Raw genomic sequence first — 24,553 nt, forward strand, 5'->3', positions numbered from 1 at the left:
CCCCTCTCCACCCTCAGGTGTGCTCTTACAGAAATTAACAATCAAGGTGACAGTAAATCTTGGAAACACCGGAACACAGATTACAAATGGGAAAAAGCAGGACAGTATTGTCAGAGATGGCACAGGCAGGACTCTGAAGGACCCATCAGGCAATAGGGAGCCATGACAGATTCTGGAGAAGAGGATACAGTAAGGATAGAGTGTGCAGGATAAGCATTGTGGGTGGCACAGACACAAAGCAGAAGGGGAACCTGGGGTGATTATCATGTTCAGCTCCGAAGCCAGATCACTGACTTTTCTTACCATTCCTAACACAATGAGTCTGACAGATCTGAAGTTGTTTTTTTAATTACCATTGACAATATTGTGAACTTCGTTCACTTAATCTCCATTAAAGTCATTGAGGATGATGCATGGACCTTTTAAGCTACTAAAAAAAAAAAAGAAAAAAAAACCCTGAAAATAGATTCTCAAAACTTCCCTATCCATAGCCCAACAGGCCAGACCAACAAATACTGCTTAACATTAAAGGTAAATAACTAATGCACAAACGGGGAGTAAATTGTACTCCCATTCTCTATTAATTGCCTGACATATTAATGATATTTTAACAAACCATCTGTGACATTCTTGCAGCCCAGCCTCAAAAGGTAGGTGTTGGTATATAAATTAAAGGATAATAATAAATAAAACTGTAACTAATCTCCATCTAGCTTTTCACATTTTTCACGGAATTTTCACATGCCTTATGTCACCGGACTTCATAAGCACTGTGTGGAGTTGCTCTTAATAGACACTTAGAAAGGTTGAAAGCCAGGAGCCAAGCCCAGGTGGCAAAGCTCGAAATGCTTTGCTCTTTTCACAGAATCACAGCGTTTCTTATGTTTGAACAAATGGCGCAACGTGTGTGAGAAGAGGCAGGACGTGAAGCCGGATGACAGAATATCCAAGCTGAAACACCCAGCAAGGCTAAGGCAGAACAGCGACTTCCCACAAAGCCAAAGCGAGAATGGGCCCCGCCAGACCCGATGACCTTATTCCAGGTCCAGAAGTCCTGAAATGGAAGCTGTCAGCGCAGAACAGGCCTGGATGATTCAGACATACTGGTTGCAGAGCAGTGGCCAGTAGGGAATGCGGGTTTTGTTTTGTTTTGTTTTGTTTTTTTATATCCAGGGAAATGGCATTTCTCTGTCACTTAAAATAAGTATGTGATTTGAAGGAGGAGGAATCAACAGATTGGGATGAGCCATACGCCAGGCACTGCACTGGACTCTCAACAATATTCTCTTACTGATTTCTCATAAACACCGGGCCAAGTTGATACAAAAGCCCCATTGTACAGAAAAACAAACTGAGCATTGGATCCAAGAGTATAATACATTCCCCCATGGTCACAGAATGCCCCTATCATTTACAGGTTAAAAACCACTCACTTGTGACATCCAAAATATGATCTGATGTGCCACCTGCCTGCACAGATAGCACACAACGAGGATTAAATCCAAGCCAACCTGTCTCCCAAACACATGTTTCTGTGTCTGTTGAAGAATCCAATTAATAGGGGCTGAATACACAGGCAAATACAGACATTTCTACCATGCCATGCTATCCTCTTTGTGATGGGATAAACAGAGAGGAAAAAGGATGTAAATTACAAGATTTTTAAAGCAACCAAGAGGCATAAATGGACAAACTTTGTGAACAACAAGAGTATTCACAAAGAACACTCGCCTGGATCCAGACCGGGAGTGCATCTAGGATGGTTATTCTGAGGAAAGCAACCACATAATTTGAAAGGTGCCTGTGGCACTAACACCCCCTTGAAAACATGGCCCCACGGACACTATACGTCGGGGTCTGATGAAGGAATGCGGTGAGGAACACAGAGGCCACTCACTCTCCCCCATCAATGCACAATCCTGCTTAACAGCACTTTTCTTGTGGGTGACTCTCCCTCCTGGGACAATAGTGACGTTCCAAGGTTGATCCCTCCAATTCTCCAGTTTCCACCACTAATGGCTGGGACTTGAATCCACTGCCAAGACCAGCTTCCAGTAGCCAGCCATGGAGCCAGTGCATCAGGAACCTGAGCATCGGCCGCAAACGTGACACATGTGCCCAGGATGAAGCTTATCAGCCTTTGAGGCACAGAGCTAGCTGACTTGGCCCATATGGGAAGGTGGTGAATCCAATGAGGGCACAGAGATACTACAGCTGTCATGTGGGTATAGGCCAATGTTTCGTGGAAGATTCAATTCCTGTTTCATCCTCTTCCTCTCCACCCAACCACCGCCATCATCCTGAGGGACATTAACGTGCAGAGCTGACTCAGCCAACTGCTATCATGGTGTTGTGAGAAGCGGCTGAGAATGGAAAAGACCCCCTACCTTCACGTCCCAGCCTCGAACGATGACTCATTTGTGGCTCCTTCATCAATCTGTTTCTTCCCTCTCTGCCTCAGTCTCTTCCCTGTAAAATAAGAATTTCCATGAGATTAAAGGGGAAAAGCCATCTAAAGCACTTAGGGTTGTATTTAGTGTAATGTTAGTGACCATTTTTACCTCCCCATCAGCTGCCAGACCCTAGATCTTATGGTCACCACCCAGGAAGTTTCTGGCTTTGAAATCTTAAAAATCTAACATCTGACCACAGCCTAGGTATTCTCAGCTCTTTTAACCATCTACCATCTTTTGTCTGACCTTATCATGGTATCCCACTCTTTGAGTTCTCTATGCATATCAGCTCCCTGTTCCAGACTTCTCTTAATCCCATGGCTCTAAACCATCATTTCATTAATTCTCTGGCTCCTTGCTCTATAGCTCCCCAGCCATACTTCCCATAAGTAGAACCACGGGACAAAGCAGCCATCTGCTTCTGCTGCTGCCCTATCAGTTCCCATTTTATGCCGGGGATAATGACCCAGGGACGCCCTATGCCGGGCCCCATCCCAGCTGCAGCATTAACACCCCTTGGGCCTCAGGCAGCTCACCTCCATTGTTCTAAGTTGACCTGCTACATTCTCCCAAGCCCCAGCCCCACTTGGTTCCCCTGTCTCACAGAAGAGCACCTTGCTTCCTACTTCAGACTGATCAGACAGGGATTACATATAAACTCTCTGTTTTGTTTCATTACCCACAAATTTGGAATGCTTTCCATTTCTTCCTACCACATCCTCCTCCTCAGAGGAAGATGAGTGTGCTTCTTCCTTCCTCTGTACCATGTACCGCTCAGGAGTCTTGCCCATCAGTTATCACTTCTGTATTCTGCCCTGCCAGGTGACCCCCCAGCAAAGACCCCTTCCATCAGCATGTAAATATGCTTGGACTTCCCATACCTCAAAAACAAAAGGAAAATCTCCCTTGAGCCTCTACCTCCCTCCAGCTCCCTCACACAGATATGCTCCTTCAAAGCACTGTCTATACTTGTACTCTCTGCTCCTCTACCTTCCACTAGCTGTACAGACCAATTTTCCAAGCTATTTCTCTAAGAAGGTCAATAACAAACACGGAGCTTCACTTGACTCCCTTCTCTTCCTCACTTCTCCTACCTAAGAATCCAAAAGTTCCATCAACTCTGATGCTTCATGCACAGCAGCTTTTAATTCTGTTCCATCTCTCCATTCAACGTACCCCAACCTTCCAAACTCATCCAAAGACATCTCAATCACACTTCTCTGCGATCTGGCCTCTACTCCATGCCAAAGAGGGAAAAGAGGCAAAGGAGGAATGTTTCTCTCCTTGCTCAGCATCCTGAAGTGGTTCCCACTATATTGCAGGCAGATCCGCTCCCTTCTGCATGATGTACAAGGAAGGTTCTTAAGATCTGGGTGTAGTGCATGTGGCCACCATAAGGGCTAACTGAAGTATGGAGACTATAGATCTAAGTGTACTTCTTCTACAAAATGCTTTCAGTAGGACATTAAAAGTGTTTCAAAACTTTCAGAGGAAACTCATCAAATGTTGGCATTTCACAGAAAATTCATCAAATATTGGAATGCTTTTATGACCTAATGTCCTTAAGAACAGATTTTATATGGTTATTTCTTGAGATGTTTCTCAGTGCAGAAGGTACCACTCAACAAAGATGCTGTGAGAGGGGACTTTCATATGACCCAGATGTGATCTCACGTGACATCTGCAAATGCAAGATCAAAACGTCCTTCCTGGGGCGCCTGGGTGGCGCAGTCGGTTAAGCGTCCGACTTCAGCCAGGTCACGATCTCGCGGTCCGTGAGTTCGAGCCCCGCGTCGGGCTCTGGGCTGATGGCTCAGAGCCTGGAGCCTGTTTCCGATTCTGTGTCTCCCTCTCTCTCTGCCCCTCGCCCGTTCATGCTCTGTCTCTCTCTGTCCCAAAAATAAATAAACCTTGAAAAAAAAAAAATTAAAAAAAAAAAAAAAAAAGTCCTTCCTCCTGACCACAGCAAATCCAACTATTCATTCCGACCGTCAACTCTAAGATTCCAGCATTCTGACTGAGGCAGCTATTTCTATGCTTCTTTCCAGATGAGGACCCTGAAATTCCAAAATGAAAGGGAACTCTCTTCAAGTCCCACTTCCAGTGTCCATAGCTGAGTTGGGACCAAAACCTGGTGGTCTCTTGCCACTGTGGTGTGGGGGTGTCTGCCCACAGGTGCCGAAAGTCCACATGGTCCAGTGTGAGAGGCCCCTTAGTTGTTAACAGTGTGTTGTTAGCACAGAGGCTGTGATCAGTAAGAAGGTCTAGGGGCCACAAGCAACCACACAGACAGAGGAGGAGGAGGAGGAGGAGGAGGGAAAGGAAGAGGGGAGGACTCCAAGGGGAGGAGTAGGGATGGCATACATGCAGCCACAATGGATGAAGCATGAGATGAAGGGGAAAGAGGACACACTGAGCCTGAGCTTGGCCCCACAGGAGACCCCCTCGGGAGACTGAGTTCCCTCTCTGAGTCAGACCGTATTTTCATCAAGGCCTTCAGTCCAGCCCTAGAACACCAAGCAGAAGACAGTCAGATAATCACTCTGCTGTTTGATTTTTTTCCCTCCCACCAGTAGACAATTATGCATCACTCCAGGCTTCTGGTAGCACAGTCAGTTCCACACTAAATGGCTCCCAACATCCAAGTCAGATGCACAGTGCCATTGACATGGCTGGTACAGCCTGCAACCCAGCATAGACCAGCCTCCCTTGAGTATGCGCACACACACACACACCTGCACGCACAAACACACAAGCATTGGTCTCAGAGTCAGTGAATGACCAGCTTCTCCACCCAGTTGGCCAACTTCAAACCGAGGAATCAGCTTCAGTCCTGCTTTCAAAGCAGCCCATGGAGCCAAGTCTGTCTAATCTCCATGATATGTCTCCCTCTTCCTCGTCCCCACACTCCTCACCTGGCTCCAAACCTCTTGATCCTAAACTTGGATTAGGTCTCCCTAATCCCTATCTTCCCTTCCACATAACCTACATAAAATATAAACACATAACCCCTCTGATTAACTTCCTTCAGTTCCATTGTCCCTAATAAAGTTCAACCTCCCCATTGTTCACAACAATGAATCCCAGCCCTTCACCTTGCTAAGCATTGAACACCAATCATTCATTAATTCATCTACTCAACAACTATTTATTGAGTATCTACGCCATGCCAGGCATTGTTCTAGGCACTTTGGATAAATCCAAAGCAATGACTCCTGTCTTCACAGAGCTTACATTCTAGTTGATGAAGAAAGCAGTAAGTAATATCCATAATAAGTATGTAAATTACATAGTATGTTAGAAGGTGGTAAATGCTATGGAAAAAATAAGACGGAAGATAGAGAGAGGAGGTCGGGCATGCTGGGGGTAGGGTGGAAGGCTTTTAAGTATAAACTTGGTGGTCAGAATCATCCTGAGAAAATGACATTGGAGTAAAGACTTGAAGGAGGTAGTGTTGTAAGTCTATTCTATTCTAGGAAAGATTATTCTAGGCAATGGGAGGAGCCAGTGCAAAGGCCCTGAGGTTCCTGGGAAATAGCATGGAGGCCAGTGTGGACAAAAGAAAGTTAACAAGAGGGAGAGGCATGGGAAATGCCATCAGAGGGGATAAGGAGGCCAGATCATGCTCCTCTCTCACTCCCTACCCTGCGACTCATGAGTCTCCCCCCTAACACTTGTCACTGTTGCAATTCCCCAGCAGGTTGGGTGTCCTCATGCCCTAGCACCTGTGCTTATGTTCTGACACCATGTTGCCTGATCACCAACTCTTCTGCCCACCACAGAGCTCTGATCATCCGTTTCCCAATCCTCCCATTTTCCTTGACCATAAAGCTATTATAGCATTAAAAACTGAAATGCAGTTACCCAGCTCCTGGTCTCTATCACCCCCTGGACTGAGCTACTTCAGGAAATGAATCCCATCATCCCTGTCCTCTCTTTTTCCCTAAGAATCACATGGCTACAGAGACGCTGGATAAAAAGAGAATAGGCAGTTAAGCATAGGAGAAAGGGAAGTTGGAAAATAGTGCTGAGGATTGAGATTATCTTGGTCAAATACACACCTAACCTCATTGAAACTCAGTTTCCCTGTCTGTAAAATGAACATAACAATTGTGGCTCCACCTACCTTCCAGAGTTATTCCATAGGTAAAAGGAGACTAGATAGGGACACAGCTTATGGAGAGGGGCTAACCAACTGCAAAGGGTTATCATTATTGTTCCATTGCTGTTACCTAGCAAATCCTTTGTGCTAGATAAAAAGATGCCTCTGGTTCCAAACATGTCCCAGTTATGTGCTTTGGTTCCAGGAGAGGCAATGTTGGAGGAAAGATTATCTTGTGTCACATGTGATTTCTTCGCAAAATGGGGCACAGGGAGCCTGACTCACTGTGGAGAAGAGCCTCCCGGGTAATGAATTAGGAGGGTCCTCCGAATGATCCATCCACACTCTGTCCAGCAGGTCCAGCAGGCACTGACTGTCTGAACCACACCTGCCGTGGGAACGCCAGCTGCCCCTCCCCCAACCCATCCCCACCCCCACAAATTGTCAAAAAGGCACCGTGATAGATAGAGCTCCCACATGCCACAAGGTAAGTGTTTAAATCTTTTATAAGACAGTCAATGGCCTTTATAAACCCTCAGACAAGAATTACACTGTGTCTGAGATGGGGCTGAAAGTCAATGGGAAATTGATTCTGTCTAGCTGGTGCTGTTTCAAGGAGAAGGCTTGCTGGGTGCCTTTGGGACCAAACGTGCCATCTCCCATGTGCCCTGGGGTGTAGCGTGTCACATGCTGTGAATACAGAGATACTGGGGCCCATTTCCTGGCAGAGGCCCCAGGGAGCTGTGAGTTCCAACCACAGGAAGACCCTGGAGGGCATCGACCAGCACCAGGGATAGTTACGAACTGTGTTTACCTTCCCAAGAATTGATGCCAGACCAATCATGCCACTGCCTGCATCCCAGGTGGAGAAGCCAGAAGATGATAAGCGGCCATTGATCTGGAGGCAACCAGGGGGGTGAGGCATACCTACAATTACTCTCCTTTGCTAATGACCTCATTAGCCATTGGATCAAACACAGTTAGAGGCTGTGATGACGCTGGGGTTATTTTTCTGCCAATACCCATTGGCCTGATGCATACTGTCCTTCCAGGGGTGCCAGAGGGGGCAACAGGACCCCCAGTTTGGGACTTGGGAGCCCCAGGGTCCCAGTGTGCCTACTTTCTCTGCAGCACAGGCCTGGTCATGACAAGGATGGCTCTGGGTCACAAGTGAGTGGATAGACCTTGGCAGGTAAACCAAACAACCCCCATCCTGGCAGGCAGCTGGGGGTGGGGGGCAGTGGGAAAAGCACCCACTGTGGAATCAGGCAAAGGTGGAGAGTGAAACCTAGCCATGCGATTAACTAACCAAGTGACCTCATGGAAACCCCTTTCCTGCCCGGGGCCAGGCCAAGTATAACTCAGGGATGATACTTAGTCTGTCTCCCAGGACTGCTCGGAGAATAAAATGTGACAGCACAGGCCACATGCAGGGCACAGAGCAGGCACTCAGTGCTTCTCAGCTCTGCTCACCATCCAGTGCTGAACCCCAAACTCGAGGAGCAGGTGGAGCTCTCCCCTGGAAGTGGATGGACCGGAATCACACAATAAAAATGGTAACGTGATCCCAAGTACTGACCACATGTAAACACTGGAACCAGCGCTTGCTGTACATCACCTTGACCCTTCCTTGTCCCCATTTTATAGATAAGGACACTGGGGCCCAAGGAGTTTCAGGAGGTCAGTTCATCCAACAAGAGCAAATGTTGAGGATGTGATTACTAAGGGCCTACTCTGCACCAGACAGCCTCCAGGGGACCCGGTGATGACGCTGAGCGAGACAGAGGCTGCTCTGAGGTCAGGCGTCGGCAAAGCCCAGGCTAGAATCAAGGTCTCCTGCCATCAAGTGCTGGATCCTTCTCTGTCCCCTGCCATTTCTCCCACTAGAAGGGACTCCTCAGAGGATCACTGTGTGCCCCAGCTCAAAGTGTCCTTGACACTTGTCCGGACTCCCCAGCCTGCTTTACAAACAAGGTCGTGTTTTGCAAGGCCACACAGCGAGGGGGAGAGGAGCTGTGATCTTGAAATGGGACTGGTGCAACTCCGCGTCAGGGCTTCCCTCTTCACCGGCTGCCCGTTTCCTAGAATGCAGCACTTCCTGTCTGTAGGAAGCCAGCAGTCCACAGTGTGCCATGGACCCTGGGAGGTGGGCAGAAGGAGAGGGCCTCTGTGCGCATGAACCATTCACAAATATTTACATAGCCTGCAAGAGAAACCACCCTGTCGGGCTGAGAATAAGGGCGGAATGAAACGGCATCCTAGCATCCCTGCTCCTCTGTCTCTGGTTAAGTCATACCATTGGTACTAGATGGTCAGGTATCTTTGAACTGAAAGGAGTTTTATTTGAAAACTCTTCAGGGTGCCAGAGCAACAGTCTTTTTCCACATCAGTAGTCTACCCAAGGCAGGCTCGGCAAAGAAGAACAAATATGACTGGCTGCTGCGGAGGGGCGGGGCGGGGGGCAGAGTGGTGGTGGGATTAGTAAGGATGAGGTCAGCCAGGAAAGGACGGCAAAGAACAGCCCCCCTGTTGTCAGACAGAGTCACAAATAAACACTTGCTGGCAGCTGGAAATTCAGCTCTTAAACCCTGCAAAATGAGAAAAACCAGTCATGGTCAGAAAGGGTATATTGTCTGATGGGGTGACACACCACAGAGTGGGATTCAGACCAAGAGCCACTGAGCCATTCCGATGAGGCTCGGCCTTTCCTACCTAGAAAGTGGGCAGAAAGCAAACACCCAAGTGCTTAGAGGTGATGTTTCCATGCTGCCATACAATTGAGAAATCCAGCATAGATATGTCTATTCATCTATCAGGCAACTGTCGAACACAAACTGCATGCTAGCACCATGCCAGGCTCTGGGGACTCAGCTATCAGTCTTCCTCCCCACCTTTATGGAATGTAAAATTTAGCAAGGAACACAAACACAGGAAAATGCAATTACATGAGGGATATTAGTGGTGGCCTGTGTGCCCAAGAGGCCAAGGAAGGAGGGAGTGGGGAGCTGTGGAGATGGCAGTGGAGGGTCGAAGGGGCTGGAGAAGTGACTAGCACGGCAGGGAAACTGATTACGTAGAGAGGAGTTAGACAAATAAATAACTAAACTGAGGATAATGGGATCCAGGTCTCTGATGGTCAGAGAAGGATTTACAAAGATGGAAATGGAGGTTAGAATGGGAGGTATTGAGGCAGTGGATTAGAAATAAAGGCACTGGGGGCGCCTGGGTGGCTCAGTCGGTTGAGCGTCCAACTTCGGCTCAGGTCATGGTCTCACAGTTCGTGGGTTCGAGCCCCGCATCAGGCTCTGTGCTGACCACTTGCTCAGAGCCTGGAGCCTGCCTCAGATTCTGTGTCTCCTACTCTCTCTGCCCCTCCCCCGCTCAAGCTTTGTCTCACTCTGTTTCTCAAAAGTAAATGAATGTAAAAAAAAAAAAAAGAAAGAAAGGTACTGGTATGAACTGAATTTTTAAAATTATATATGGAAATAGATATGGAAATCTATATAGATAAGCGACTATCAACCAGGAGTGATTTTGTCCCTTATGGACAATGGCAATGTCAGGAGATACTTGGGGTTGTAACAACCGGAGGAAGGGGTGCCTACTGGCATGTAATAGGCACAGACATTCTACAATACACAGAACACTGTCCCCAACCAAGAATTCTCCAACACCAAATTTCAATAGTGCTGTGGCCCAGAAACCCTAATATAGATGTGTGTGTGGGCATGTACGCACATGTGGATGGATGAATGGATGGACAGACAGATAGTTCGAGACAGATAAAAATAGATGTATTTGTTTGTATGTGTATGTATCATATATGTATATAATAACATAATATATATCACACACATATATGCATACATAGATTTCCTAGCTAAGTTGCCTAAGTGGACCAGGAGCAATGACACTCCAGTGGCTATGAACACATCCATTACCCAGAGCTTGGTTTCTAAATACCATTGTCTACTAAAAGGAACCAAATTTCCCCTGGAGAAATAGCTAATTTCAGAGCTGGCACAGAAAAAGTGTAACAGGAGCTTGGAAAATGTTTCTGTGCCAGAAAGTAGAGAAGTGCCCAAAGAATTATGGGAATATGTTCAAAAGGGCAAAAGGAGTAAGATTCATGAACCTCCCACCAGCTAAACCTGAGACAATGTGAACATCAGAATAAATCAGAATAAAATATGAATAAATATGAATCTATGCATTCATATGAATAACTAGTTAAAGAACAGATAAATGAGGGAGAAAGGGAAACTCTTCCCTACAGTAGAATAACTAAAAAATGTAGGAAAATTGTGAAAATAGAAAATCACCATTTGACAACCATCATAGTGGTGGCTAACTCAGCAGGAAGCATCAATAGAAGCCAAGGCTAGCGGGCAGAGGTTTGATGAGGTAAAGAATATTGACAGCCTTTCAGAGAATCTCCCCACAAAAATGCCTTTAAATTATACGTAGAAACTGGTGACTTTATGGTAGAGAAACTTGGCATATACCAACTTGACCAGGTGATCAAAATTACCATGAAAGGACAGGATAGATTGGCATCGGTGTGGTCCATTGAGAAAACACAGCATCATTTCCATGGCATTAAGGACAAGATATGGAATGGTTCCAGATTGAAGAAGACTAACGTATACGAACAATTCACCACGGTGGACTGAACCAGAGAGGAGGATGATACACTGATGGGGAAGTTGGGGAAATCTGAATAGAGGTGGGTAACAGCCCTCTTTCAGTGTTGATTTCCTGAATTAAAAGGTTGTCCTGGGGTGATTAGACAGTTTTCTTGTTTTAAGGAAACGTATACTGGCGTTTTGGGGGAAGGTGGACAATTGTATATACAATTGTATATTGCTCTCAAATGATTCAGAAATGAATAAATTGGTATTAAATATGCACATACATGTACACAAATACAGAAGGAGAACAACAGCAAGAGAGAGAAAAGGTGAAGAATGGAACAAATGAGGTAAAAAGGTTAAAAATTCATGACTTATAGGGAATTCGAAATTATTTTTTAAAAGAATATAAAAATATATAAACTATTGTTTACATATATTGCTATATGCGTACTATATAAACTATTGTGCCAATTACAAAATTATAGTCATACAGTAGGATATTCACATAATATACATGCAACCCACCATGCACACACACATATGAAAAATATGAAGGAAATGTACAAATATGTTACTGATGGTTATCTCTGAATGATTAAATTGTCAGAAATTTTTATCTTTTTTAAATGTCTCTCCATATGGTCCAAAATTTCTCCTGTGAACATACACTGTCTACTGCTTTATGACTGGAAAATAGCACTGTGTGTGTCATCAAATAATTTGACAAAAAGAAATAACAAACTTGATTTCTGAGGGCATTTGCCTCCATTCAAAACTGGCCACCCAGTCAGCCACTCGCAGAACTACCTGGAGGCTGCTCAGTGAACACCCTGGGGTTGAATGAGGCAGAAAGAGCACAAAAAAGAAGTCTGGCATCTCTGGACTGTGCTGTGGTCCTGCCCGTCGGTCAGGCCTCCCTCATCTGGGTAATAGGATTCATGGTCTATCCCTTGAAGCATCATCAAGACTCAGAGACTTGAGATGTAGACACTTTTCACCCGTAAGGTGCTTATGCATGGGAGGTAATATGAAGACACAGGTAAAGAGATCATCATCACTCTAGTAGTTAATTACTACCGTCACTGGGGCAAGCTCTCTCCCACCTTTAATTTCATTCTCAATACCACTATCAGTAAGCATCCCATTCTACAGATGAAGAAACGAATGCACAAAAACATTAACACTCATTTGTCTAACATCATCTTCGCAAGTGACAGAATCAGGATTCATACTTGGCGCTGACCGTAAAACACACGAGCCATCCACCTCCACGACCCCCACGATGCCTGCCTTCCCTTGGCACAAGAACGGTCACCTAACCCTAAGATGCCCTCGAGGCAGAAAAAGAGAAAGCAACTTTAAGTAGATTGGATATTTCTGAAACTCTCCAGTCTTGGTGACAGTTGCCATACAAGGCTTTTCTCTCACCAGGAAGACAGCTTCTGGGCACCTCTTTATATGCCCTCCATGTGTTCCAGCATGCTGTTCCGGATCCAACAGTGGCATTTAGTAAAGGCCCCTCCACTTCAAGGCTGCCTTTCTTGGTCATGACAACCCACAATTAATTAAAAAGAAATACCGAAGCAGATGAGGAAACATCCCAGTGACAGTTCCCTGAGTCTGGCATCCCACCTGATAACTCCTGGGTCACATGGAGGAAGTCACATTGCGTCCGGGAAGCCAGCTGTGTGAGTGGTCACTTCTTTCAGGACCGGCAACACACAGGTTATTCCCAGGGACCACTGACTCCGTAGTTTCCTTATCTTATTTGATGTTTTTAATTGTCCTTATTTCCACAACAAACCTTCAGAGACTACACACGAAATGAAAAGCCATTTGTTTCCACCCGTTAAGCTGCTTAATTTCTTCCAGGAGGAGATCTTCCCTTTGACTTTTGCAACTGTGGAAATATTGTGAAGACCCAAAGTATATGAAAAAGATCAATAGGTCTTCTAAAATGAAGGATTCTACTTCAGAGCGTGACTGTCCTAGCTGAGCCTCGGCTGTTTTTATTCTATTGTGTCTTCTCTTAAAATTGATGTGAGAGGCAAACAAAAATACCTCAAGAATTAGAATCAGATAACATCGGCACTTCTGGGGACATGAAAGGCAACAGAATCCAACAAGGTCATTTGAAAAAGGAGAAACCAAGTCCTACACAGTCGATGCACCTTACTCAGTGCCACAGAGCCACTCTGTGGTCCAGCTGGGATTCTAAGTCATAAGCCCCGAACAATCAGTATTCAGAATGTCTCAGACTGAAATTATCTACATTAAAGGGTTTGCAGCCACTAGCCTATAAGCTCACCGAGGGCAGGCACTGTGCCTCATCCGGGGGCTTAGCCAGCAGATGGCACTTATAGGTATCCAGCAGGCATTTTTTCCGCAAAGAAATGAATGATTTCTAATATCGTTTTAGCGGAATTCTAAGAACACTTACAAAAGCATCTATTTTAAAACATTTTTATTTGCATTTAAAATGAAGTTCTATATGGCCAAGCCCAGACGGGTCTCATGCTCATGTTTACTAAACAAAAGATGACTGGTGCTGTGATCATTAATCAGTTGGCATTGACTGAAGCTCTTAATGAAATGAGGCATGAACTGTTTGAGAAAGCAATTGAAAGCCATCATACATGCCATGAATCATCTCTCGAATGCACATTTATTAAATCAGAATTCATAACTTTGATATTTTATCTAACAGGTTTCTTACCCTTTCGAGACTCTATTGGTGAATAAAAAGACAGATGTTTCCAGAGCTAAATTGGAGGAGGGATGAGGGAGGGAGAAACCAGCCAGACATCAATTAAAGGGAACAGGCAGCAAAATACCATTACCCAATGTCTGGGTTTTGCGCTATCGTCTTGAAAGAAAGTTCAAAGAAACCTTGGCAAATGAACAGATACGGAAGCAGGATGCAACACTGAAGGTTTCAGGGGTCTGCCTGGTAGCAGGCAGATGTTGTGATGGATCCAGAGGTGGTGACTGTTTGGGGTTGCGGAGTTGACTGTCATCAAGGGAAACGTCAGTGAAACAAAAGTCAGACTAATGCAAAACCCTATTTTTACTTCCTGAGGGTGCCAGGGAGCTGGAGGGGAATCAGAATCCTCTCCCATTTCCAGGATCTTCAAAGACACCTGCTTCTTTTAGTTGAAGCAAATATATATCACATCAGTGTCACATCCCACGACTATTGTCCCAGGCACCTCTTTTGGATGATCCAATAAAAGTGGATTGAGAGGCGTGTGAAGATGTTTAGCTCTTTTGACTGCTGTCGGCAGTAAATTGGTGGATCAAGGTGACATGGTCCCCCATGGCTCACAATTGCCACACTTCTTAGAGTCTCCTCTTCATGAAAGCAGACCTGGAATCCTTATAGGCAGCGCTCTGGCGCTTTTGTGTAAAGGAGACCTTCCTTTTTAACTGCTTTGACACAACATGGCCATTCTCCTTCAAAGCCTCTCAGACCCACCCTTTCGCCAGCCAGAATCATGGTCCAGCCACTGAGTTACATGCCCCAGGAACGTTCTGGTAGTTTCTTCACACAGAACAACGCACATCTAAATAACAGCTTTTCTCCACTGTAATCTGATTAGATGGCCGTAAGTAGGACGATCCCAAGGATAAACTTGAACATTGACACATCGACCAAAAATAACCACCTGGGTCATCATATGCAGTGGCAGTGGCTTCTCCCTTTTATCTATGTTAAGCAAAGGACATTCAGTTCTAAAACCAAAAGCGTGGAGAACATGCACCCGATTTGAGGAAGGCAAAAGCCGCCAATGAGTGCAACAGACACATGCTGCCAACCTCTCCTCCGTCTCTTTTTAAGAACACCAGAGAACTAGGTGTTTGTTCTGTGGGACATAGGCATTCAAGATCGATAGCTGCTCCTTGTGCCCCTCCGGATTGGGGCTGGAAAGTAGCTACAAGCCACAGCCACATTTCCCTGGGTCAGTGGCTCTCAAACCGAAGGGTGCATCACAGCCACGGGGAGGGCTTGTTAAACCACAGACTCTGGAACCCCACCCCAAGACTTTCCAACTCAGCAAGTGTGGGGTGGGGCCCAGGAATTTGCATTTCTGGCAACTTCTCGGGGGATGCTGCTGTTACTAGCTAGCGCAGGAGCCACAGTTTGAGAACCAGCCCCGTAAGCAAAGTCTCATCAGCAAAACCCCACCACTTTCTACAAGGCAAGATGGAGGAGATGAAATTCACCAGCCTTCGGACCTATGTTCTCATCTTGTTTTAGTGCCTCTGAAGAGACCTATTGGCTGTATTTTTTTTTAACTTCTCTGTTAATCTGCAGTACGATGCTAGCCCTTCAACTTAAGACAGCGAGAGTGAGACAGAGATTCACCGTCATGTCCTCAACAGAGGAAGGGAAAGCTTAGGATCATTAACATAGGAAGGGGAAAGGCACTCAGGGATCCTCCAAACCCCAACAGCACTGGGTCCCAGGGGAAACTGAGATCAGAGAGGCCGAGACACTTGCCAGAAGCCACAAAGCAGAGATGGAACTAAAACCCAGGGTTGCTGACACCCACTTCAAACCCTTCCCTCTAGCTCAGCCCGGCCACTTGCCTGAGGCAGCTGTTTGAAATATGCACCCGATCCCAGCAGACAGGTTTTCTGTTTACAAGACTGCACCTCCCTGGACCAGTGGTTCTCAACCCTGGCTGGCTACACTTTAGAATCCTCTGGAGAGCTAACAAATGTAATGACAGCGGGCCCCACTTCAGAGATTTTGATTCAATTGCTCTGGGTGGAGTCCAGGCACGGAATATTTTTAAAGCTCCCCAGGTAATTCTAAAGTGTAGTTGAGCTTGAGGACTGCTACCGAGACTGTGGGGTTCTCAAAAGCAGGATGTTTCTTCCCTAGGACAATGACTCTCAAACATCAACGAGCATGAGAATATACTGCTCCCTTAGCAGCAAGGCCCTGGGAGATTCTTAGCAAATACATGTTGAGCGAAAGACCAGGCCAGCGCTTTCTAAAAATCTCAGACCAGCATCACTTGGAAACACGTTAGAAATGCAAAACTCTAGGTCCCATCCCACATGCAGTGATTCAGAGACCCTGAGGGGGAACCCATCAATCTGTGTTTTAGCAAGCCAACGAGAACTCTATTAGATCTGGACATATGCTGGCACTGAGGACTTCTAGAAGAGAGGAACGGAGAAATGGATGAAAAGATTTAGTGAGAAACATAAAACTAAAATTAGAGTCTAGAAACAAATAATGACACACTGCCCAGAAAGGAGGTGATGGGTAATAATTGGGAGGAGTTGAGGGCTTGTGGGGAAAAGGGAGAGTCCAGCCCCATTAGAACGGAGGATGTGTGAAAGGACGGGTGGAGAGAGAATGGAGAAGTCCCTGAGACCCTGATAGCAGACTCAGGGATGGCAGTTACCCGTTCATCTAAGAGAGAAGGGGTTGGGGACAACAGACATCTCACTGGAGAGCAGGAGGCCATCACCAAGCATGCAGGACAAGGGTAGTCCCCTCGATCCTCGCGAGAATGCTGTAGGTGAAATTCTGCAGGCAGGTGAAGCAGACAACCACCACGGGGTCCTGGAAAACATAAGGCCTTGGAGACCCCTAAACTCCTGGCTTTGCAGCATAGTAGCCAGGAGCCCGCGAAAGAAGGTACTGAAGCTCCCTGGACTTCAGGGTCATCATCTCTGACATGCACACCATGGCTACTTACCAAGGTTGTTACAAAGTTCTAAAGTTACATTAGCAGCCAGCACAGCGCCTGGAAGGTGAGTGCTGCTCAAGCACGATAGCTGCCATCAATGCTCCAGATGAGGAGAAACAGCTCAAACTCACCGTGCTCGGCGCGCAGGAAAGGGAACTGGAGAGCAACTCACTAAATCACAAGGAGGAAGTAGCCCTTCAGTGAGGAACGCAGGTGAAAGGTGTTTCATCCTAGAAGCCTTGCAATAGCAGGTTATTGGGTCCCCGGGCTAATCCACACCCACCACCTGGAGAGGAGGGAGTGCTGGCCAGGAGGGATGAGGGCATCACACCTGCTCCATAGCCCCTTCGGGCCCCTATCCTGGCCCGGAGCCACTGCCACCAGCCCTGAGGTGGTGAGAGAGTCAGAAGGTATTGGAGGATTGTTTTCAAAAAAAGATACAAAAGAGAAAAAACTCCACCTAAAGAAATTAACTTAAAAGCATACGGAAGCCACCAAAAGCCCTCTGCCTTCATTTCAGGACTCAAAGGGCACAGTCTGGCTTTGAAAATGAGCACACGCAGCAGGCACGCACGTTTCAATGGAATGTGAACATAGTCCCAGCTCCACCATTAACTGATCACGTACCTTGGGAAAGTAAGACTCAGTGAGTGCACTCCACACGCCAGGCAGGGGTAGAAGCTTCCCCAGTTTTATCCAATGATTCTTTATTCAATGATTCATAAGAGGTCCTTTGTGCCAAGCATTGTGCTGAATACCGAGGAGCAAAGACAGATAACTGGGGTGGGGGGGGGGGGAAGGTATACCCCATCCCACCCTCGAGGAGGTCACAGACTAGACCGCTAGAGACAACTGCTCCCATATCAATGACACCATTCCTTGCACAGGTCTTTCCCATTTTACAGGTAAGAAAACTAAAACTTAGGGAAAAAAAACTTTGATGATTAAGTGGTAGCTGGGATTTGAACTCAAGATTTTGTGTCTCCAATGACAAGGCTAGTTCCATGTATACCAGGGGATGGGGACAAATCCCTCCTTTCCAACCTTCAGAAAGACAAATGACGTGAAGAAATAAGCTCTTGGGTCCCCTCTGTCTCCATCTCTGCTTCTAGCTGGGTCACACCCTGGGGTTCAAAGCAAATACATACCCATTCATAGCCCATCGGACGTTAAAGCCAATTTATCCAATCCTGTCATTTGAGACCCAGAGAGGAGAAGGGAACTGCCTGAGGTCACACAGCACAATGAGAGAGCAAAGCCTTGGAGGCCAGCTCTCCTCACGTTTGGGATTTTGCCATTTTTAAACACAGACATATACATACATCTAAACAACTCAAATAATGTCCTTCGTCATAGTTGTTTTTTATTGCTAAGAAACACCAAAGGAAAAAGCGACTCTGTCTTCCCCTTCAAGCTTGGGTGCTGAGCATGCTCTCTTCTTTGGGGAAGGGCTGGGGGAGGGGTGGCAGGGAGCCTCTAGAAAGCTTCACCCAGGTGACAGGAATCTCAGCTCCCCCAAGGCAGGCAAAGGGACCCGCAGCAGACTAACAGACACAGCCTGGCCCTTTCATTCCCCAGCCACAGACAGAGGAAGGGGTGAAGAAAAATGCTGTAAATCAGCCACCACATAATCATGCATTTTTAGAGTTTGCTTGTAATTAGTCTGTATTCATAGTGCTGTGTGGGTAGAGAAATCTGTACCCAAGGAAACTCTGAACACCAACATGTTTGTTTCGAGTGATTGATCTACAGGAACCATAGGCCAAGTGACAGACCGCTGAGTTCCTCCACCGTCTGAGAGTAGTGAGAGAACCTGAGGTCATAAGTGTGCATGCACAACCTTGATACAGCCTTTCCTGCTTCCCCCAGGCCCGCACCACCTCGTTTGGCTCCAGATTTACTAAGGTTTCCTCTTAAAAGAGCAAAATTTTTTTATCATCATGGCTTACTTCTCAGGGGTAGTCACTAACAGGAATCACCATGTTGGGGATGGGGAGAAATGGCTGCTGGCCCGTATGGAAACTCTATTTCACACCAAAAGCTATGCCAGGTATCTACTTGTACTCAGTCCTCCAGGCGACCCTGTGGAAGAATCACTGCATTACCCGAGCCACCTGTGTCTTCTGCTGGGTCTACACACTGGGTAGGTTAGGTTGTTCCACAAAGATTACATTCACGGAACCATGTGCTTTTGACCAGTAACAATAATAAAATCCAGGACTTGCAGTTTCCAAACTATGGGCATGTTAGACAGTGCATTTGAGCCATGGGAAAACTTCACCTAGCGATTTGGGCCTCCTATTGACATATGATGCACCCTCTAGGAAAAGTCAAAAACAGCACTAATCTTACCTGGCTGTATTTCCATGGATGACAAATCCCAAACGGCCCTCCTTTCCTTTCTGGAAAGCGTTAGCAAAGCAGTGAGGGTGGTGGCTAGGGCAATTTACAAGTCTCAGGTACGTACTGAGAAGAGGTGGGTTCTCCCAGCTTGACGGACAATTGTGGACCTCATCGGCCTTCCCAGGCATCCACACCTAGCCTGCAGACCCAGCTCCATACTGCTGCTTCTCGAGACCCCAAAAGACCCTGTGCACCTAGGACATTATGCAAAGAGCAGAAAGGTGAGTTGAGAGTGGATGGAATCACATTATGTGACAATCTACACAAGCATATGAGACACTGAACCTAATTCTGTATCTCCTGCATCTGAAAACAGCACCCCAGCTGAGCACAACACACCTCTGTTGTCTCTTGTTTACCACCCCTGCTCAGCCAATTCCTGGCAGGTAGCACACATTCGATAAGTATTTGTTGGCTGACTCAACGAATCGGACAAAAGGATTGGTAGATCTCTATCGGTTTTGTGGGTTTATTTTGTCGGGTTCTCCTCTCAACACACACGCTATGGTCTAAGACAATAATTCTCACTTCTGACATCAAGATCACAATCAGGTTATTTGATGAGTGGGCACGCCGAGTTGGGGTGTTTGTGGTTCATACAGCGGAATCAGCCATAGAGCTTTGAACATGTACCGATGTCTGATGCCATGCTTCATTTGGTCTGGGACAAGCCTCTGGCTTCAGTATATTCTAAAGACGTTTTGGTGATTCTTACCATTCCGATAGGAGAGGGGGAGAAATCTATAGCAGTGGTTCTCAAAGTGTGGCTCCTCAAACGAAGAGCCTCACTGGGGCGCCTGGGTGGCTTAGTCGGTTAAGCACCCGACTTTGGCCCAGGTCATGATCTCATGGTTTATGGGTTCAAGCCTCGCATCTGGCTCTGTGCTGACAGCTCGGGGCCTGGAGCCTACTTTGGATTCTGTGGCTCCTTCTCTCCCTCTCTCTGCCCCTCCCCTGCTCATGCTCTCTCAAAAATAAACGTTAAAAAAAATTTTTTTTTAATTAAAAAAAAAAAAAAGGATAGCCTCAGCACCACCTGAATGCTTACTGAAATGTGACTATTTGGGTCCCTTTCCAGATTTCCTGGGAGGAGGTTAAAAAAAAGTCACTGGCGGCAATGGTGTTTTGATTTTACAAGCCCTTCAGGTGAGTCTGTTGCACTAGGATGTACCACCGAACTGTACCAATGGAGGCCAAATGCCCGTTCCCTGCAGCTCCAAGCTCCAGTGTGGGGAGACGGGGTAAGACTCCTTCCTGGGGCTCAGAGCCTGAGATACACAATCTACCACTCAGGACGGCAGGAGCCGCAGCAGCTCCAGGGCATATGTCACCATTCTCCTGTTCTAAAAATTGCTACATCTGTACATGCACGAGCTAATAAAAACGTCTTCGCCACAGGGTTGAGAGCTTTATTATGCACTGTCACGTGCCCCGATTCTTCCCAGCTTTCTCCAGCCAGCTGACTGCATGCTCACCAAGGGCAGGTAGATAACCTGGCTCCTGGCTCCTCCTGCCCTGAGCCCATCAGGACATCCTGTGCAGCCTCCATCATCTTCCATTGGCTCTCTGGTCTCCTCCCTCATTCTCAGGGGTCCTGCCTGCTTCACTTGTCCTCTTCATTCATGGTTTCCCCCACTCCTCCAGCAAGACTCAGGCTCATGCAGCCTTCGCGTGGAACTTTCCAAAGACCAGCCCTCACAAAGGGACAAGATCCTACCTGCTCCACCTCCGGCAGAAGCCCCAAGATTGTTTAAGGACTTACAGTAAGGACAAAGGGGAGAGCAGGGCCCCTTCAGAAAGACCAAACAGGAAAGCAGGACCAGCCAGAGGAGACGTAATTTACCAATCTGGCGAGAAGGAGGAAGTGGAGTTTCAGGGTCAGACCGCTGCCAGCCCCCACTCCACTCTGATGAGCCAAATGACCTAATCACATTCTGTATCTGCGATGCAGTTTGCACATCAGTACAACTGGGGAAAAGAACCATCAGCCCACTGGGGAAGTACTCAGTGATCTGTGAAAGTATCTGATGGTATGTTGTTGTTTTCCCAGGCCCTTGCACAACACCTATCAGAAAGGGAGGAGGGGAAGGGAGGAGGGGGAAGGGAGGAGGGAGGGAGGCCACCCCTTGACATTAATCAAGTGCACACACATCTCTCCACCCATCTCCTGGGATCTTATTCGAAGCCTGGTGTGGGCTGGTCAGGAAGAATGTGAGCAGGATACACACCTAACAGACCTGGTGTGACCCGGGGAGTCTTTTCAAGACACTTGTGCTTGGGGGGAGCTCCCAAGCTGGCGATAGAGGCCCTCGGGCTGGTCAAGAGTAAGGAGAAGACAAGGAGAGGAAGAAGAAGAAGAAGAAAAAAGACAAAAAGATGGAGTGACAAGGTAATTAAAGCAACAACATACAACAGCTTACGTTTGTCCAGGGCTGCTATGTGCATGTCCTAGACTACAGGCTTCTCGTGGACCATCTCATTCACCCCCAAACAGCCACATGGGGATGTGCTAATAGCGGGGAGCTGGGGCGTAAAGAAATTTGTCCAAAGACTCACATCATACAGGAGCGTCTGTGTGTAGCCCTGTGCCTAGCACTGCTCCTACCCCGGACTGTGCTCACCCCTTCTCTAGTATCTGTCACCACACTGCAAGTCCCTCTGTGCCCATGTCCCTCTGAGGAAAAGGGTAGTGATAACACCCACCCTGCTATGTTGTTACAAGGATTAAATGCATTAATTGACATGTAGAACTTAATGCAAAGCCTGAAACCTAACAAAAGTTCAATAAATGGTGGTCGTGATGAGAAGGCAGATGATGATGATGATGATGATGATGATGCTGATGATGATGATGGGAGGAGGAGGGGGAGGAGGAGGGAGGCAGCGTAGGGACCTTTGAAGCCTGAACATCCAGCCAGACTTGGCACCTCGCTGGCATTCAGAATGTGTGCGTGGTGGAAGGCATGCATGCAGGAATGTGGGTCTGAAGGTCTGCCCAGCCCTGAGTCAGCCCCAGCCTTCCCTACTTGGGGGTCCCCAGTCTGAACATGAGAGACCCATGTTAATGCTCGCCCTGCCCTCAGGGAAAGGTTTTCCTCTCAATCAGGAGTCCTCAAGGAGCTGCTGCTTCCTACCCAGAACACTGAGATCACAGCACTGAGGCAAATCATCCTGTAGGCGCTCCAGGGGAGGGTCAGACCCCCGTCCCCAGTGGAGACACTGACAGACTCTGCAACTGGCCAACAAGGCTGATTCCATCCAGCTGTCAATCTCTCCAGCCTCAGTTTCCTCTCCTGAAACACAGGTTATAAAGGCTACCCCACCAGGTGTCCTGAGAAGTGAGCAGATATATGGAAATGCAGTAAAATGGAGCCCTACCCCCATTCCTTAACCACACCAGCACCTGCACAGACATGGCTTCACTCCATTACTGCATCAGTCTTACCCAGTGAGCTACCTGTGCTCATTCGCCCTCCAGCCCCTCCCTCCACCCTGCTCTGGGCACTGGGATGCTGACCTGTGTGAATGACAACTCTCAGGTCCATCTGGAAGAAGGTGCTGACTAGAGATCGGAGGGTGGAAGGAAAGTAGGGTGAGGATGTGGACTCCGGCTCACCCTTGCGGGTGCATTTGTGAATGGCTGCACTCTGGTCCTGAAAGCCGCAGTTCCTGTCCTAGTCCCCTCTACAGTGACAGCTGGGTTCCAGCGAGCCCTCCTGACCCCGCCCCTTCCCCTTGAGGTCTAGGGTGGTAGGTAAAGGCTCGCCAGCATTCCTAGCCCAAAAGTGCTTCCCTGCCCCTTGCTGATTTTCCCTTCATCCTCCTGAGCCATTATAAATAGTCCATCTATTGAACTCAACTCCATTTGAGAGCATCATCTGTCTCCTCCCAGGACCCAGAAAGCCCAGGCTCCTCTTTGGGTCCATAATGTTCACCATCACTTGAGCACGTTCTTCAAGTCCTATCTTTTCCAAGAAACCTCCCCGGATCAGCCGAAAGTAGATCTCGAGCAGACTTTCCGCCCACCATTTAGCCTGTGTCTCCTTGTCAGAGTGCACTCCACACCCACAACCTGCCCACCAGCCCAGAGTGGCACGGGCTCTCCTTAGCCCCTCCACACTTCCCACTGCACCCAGCCCAAGCAGGATGTTCTCTGAGAGGTTTTAGGAAACATTTCCTCCCTCATTCACACCCAGGGAGCATCGCTTCAGCGCTTCTGGTTTAAACACCAACGATTTTTCACACTGACCTTTTCTCAGTCCATGACTCACAGAAGGGCTCGCTTGGAAAAGTGCCTCCCACAGTCTCCATCCCCCACTGGCCTTCAGAGACCCACAGACTACCAAGCCTTCATAAAGGTCATCTGTCCCCATCCCCTCATTGTGCTGATGGGGAAGTGGAGCCCAGGCTGCTTAAGCCACAGATGAGCCTGTAACGGGAGGAAGACCTCCCAGCCCATTGCCTTCCCAGACCCCTGTGCACCTGGCCTTGTATAGACAACCTCACGTATCTCCGGGCTTCTTTACTGAAGGTTCCCAGACCCACAGGAGCAGGCAGAAATGTGCTCCGGGGTTTCGGGAAGCCTGAGGAATAACACGCTGCCTCTTCTTGGAGGTTGCTTCTCTTTTGAGTTTCAGGGGAGGAGACTGAAGCAGGTTAAGTACACTCAGGGCCAGGACTAGGGTAAGGCAAGTGAGGCATTTGCTTTTTGGAGAGCGGGGTGGGGGGGGGTGCGGAAAATTGAAGAGGGCACCAAAAAACTCAGTAAACAAACTATTAAAATAATATTTTAATGCAACATCTTTTAACTCAAAATTAATGCCACAAGATCCATGCCAAACAAAGTATCACAATTTTAAGTAAAGGTAGACCCCAATTCTGCATGTGGATAATCCCACCCGCCTGCCCCACCCTAATCCTGTAACCGGTTCTGATAAAACTTTATTCACCAAAAGGGGTGGTCAGTTGTGCAGACTGAGTTTTTTTCAACATTGCATTAAAATGTTATTCATCTTGACGACTACAGTTGTTTGGTGTCTTCTTAAATTTGGGGCCTAAAGCAAGCACCTCACTCTCCTCCGGTCCCAGCCCACTTGCTGTAAGTCACTTAAACTATACAAAGATCAAGCAAGCAGAGTTAAAATGCCGAGTGGAATACAAGACCTAGGGATTTTCAAGGTAAAAAAACAGATTTCAAAAGCATTTCGTGGGTGATGCTGTCAACCTCCTGGGGGGGGGGGGGCTACGCTCGTC

At 47.2% G+C, this 24,553-nt stretch overlaps 1 long non-coding RNA gene across 1 annotated transcript in view; it reads right to left on the minus strand.

The window, feature by feature from the left end:
• Positions 1-2,472, minus strand: part of LOC121045400 (uncharacterized) — a 130,644-nt gene extending 128,172 nt beyond the window's left edge. Inside the window, exon 1 of the long non-coding RNA XR_005797739.1 lies at positions 2,388-2,472. This is a non-coding gene — a long non-coding RNA (uncharacterized LOC121045400). The remainder of the gene's footprint in view (positions 1-2,387) is intronic.
• Positions 2,473-24,553: the final 22,081 nt, after the last annotated feature.

Source organism: Herpailurus yagouaroundi, unplaced genomic scaffold (assembly GCF_014898765.1).
Source record: "Herpailurus yagouaroundi ecotype Mexico unplaced genomic scaffold, PumYag 190, whole genome shotgun sequence".
Classification (NCBI taxonomy): domain Eukaryota; kingdom Metazoa; phylum Chordata; class Mammalia; order Carnivora; family Felidae; genus Herpailurus; species Herpailurus yagouaroundi.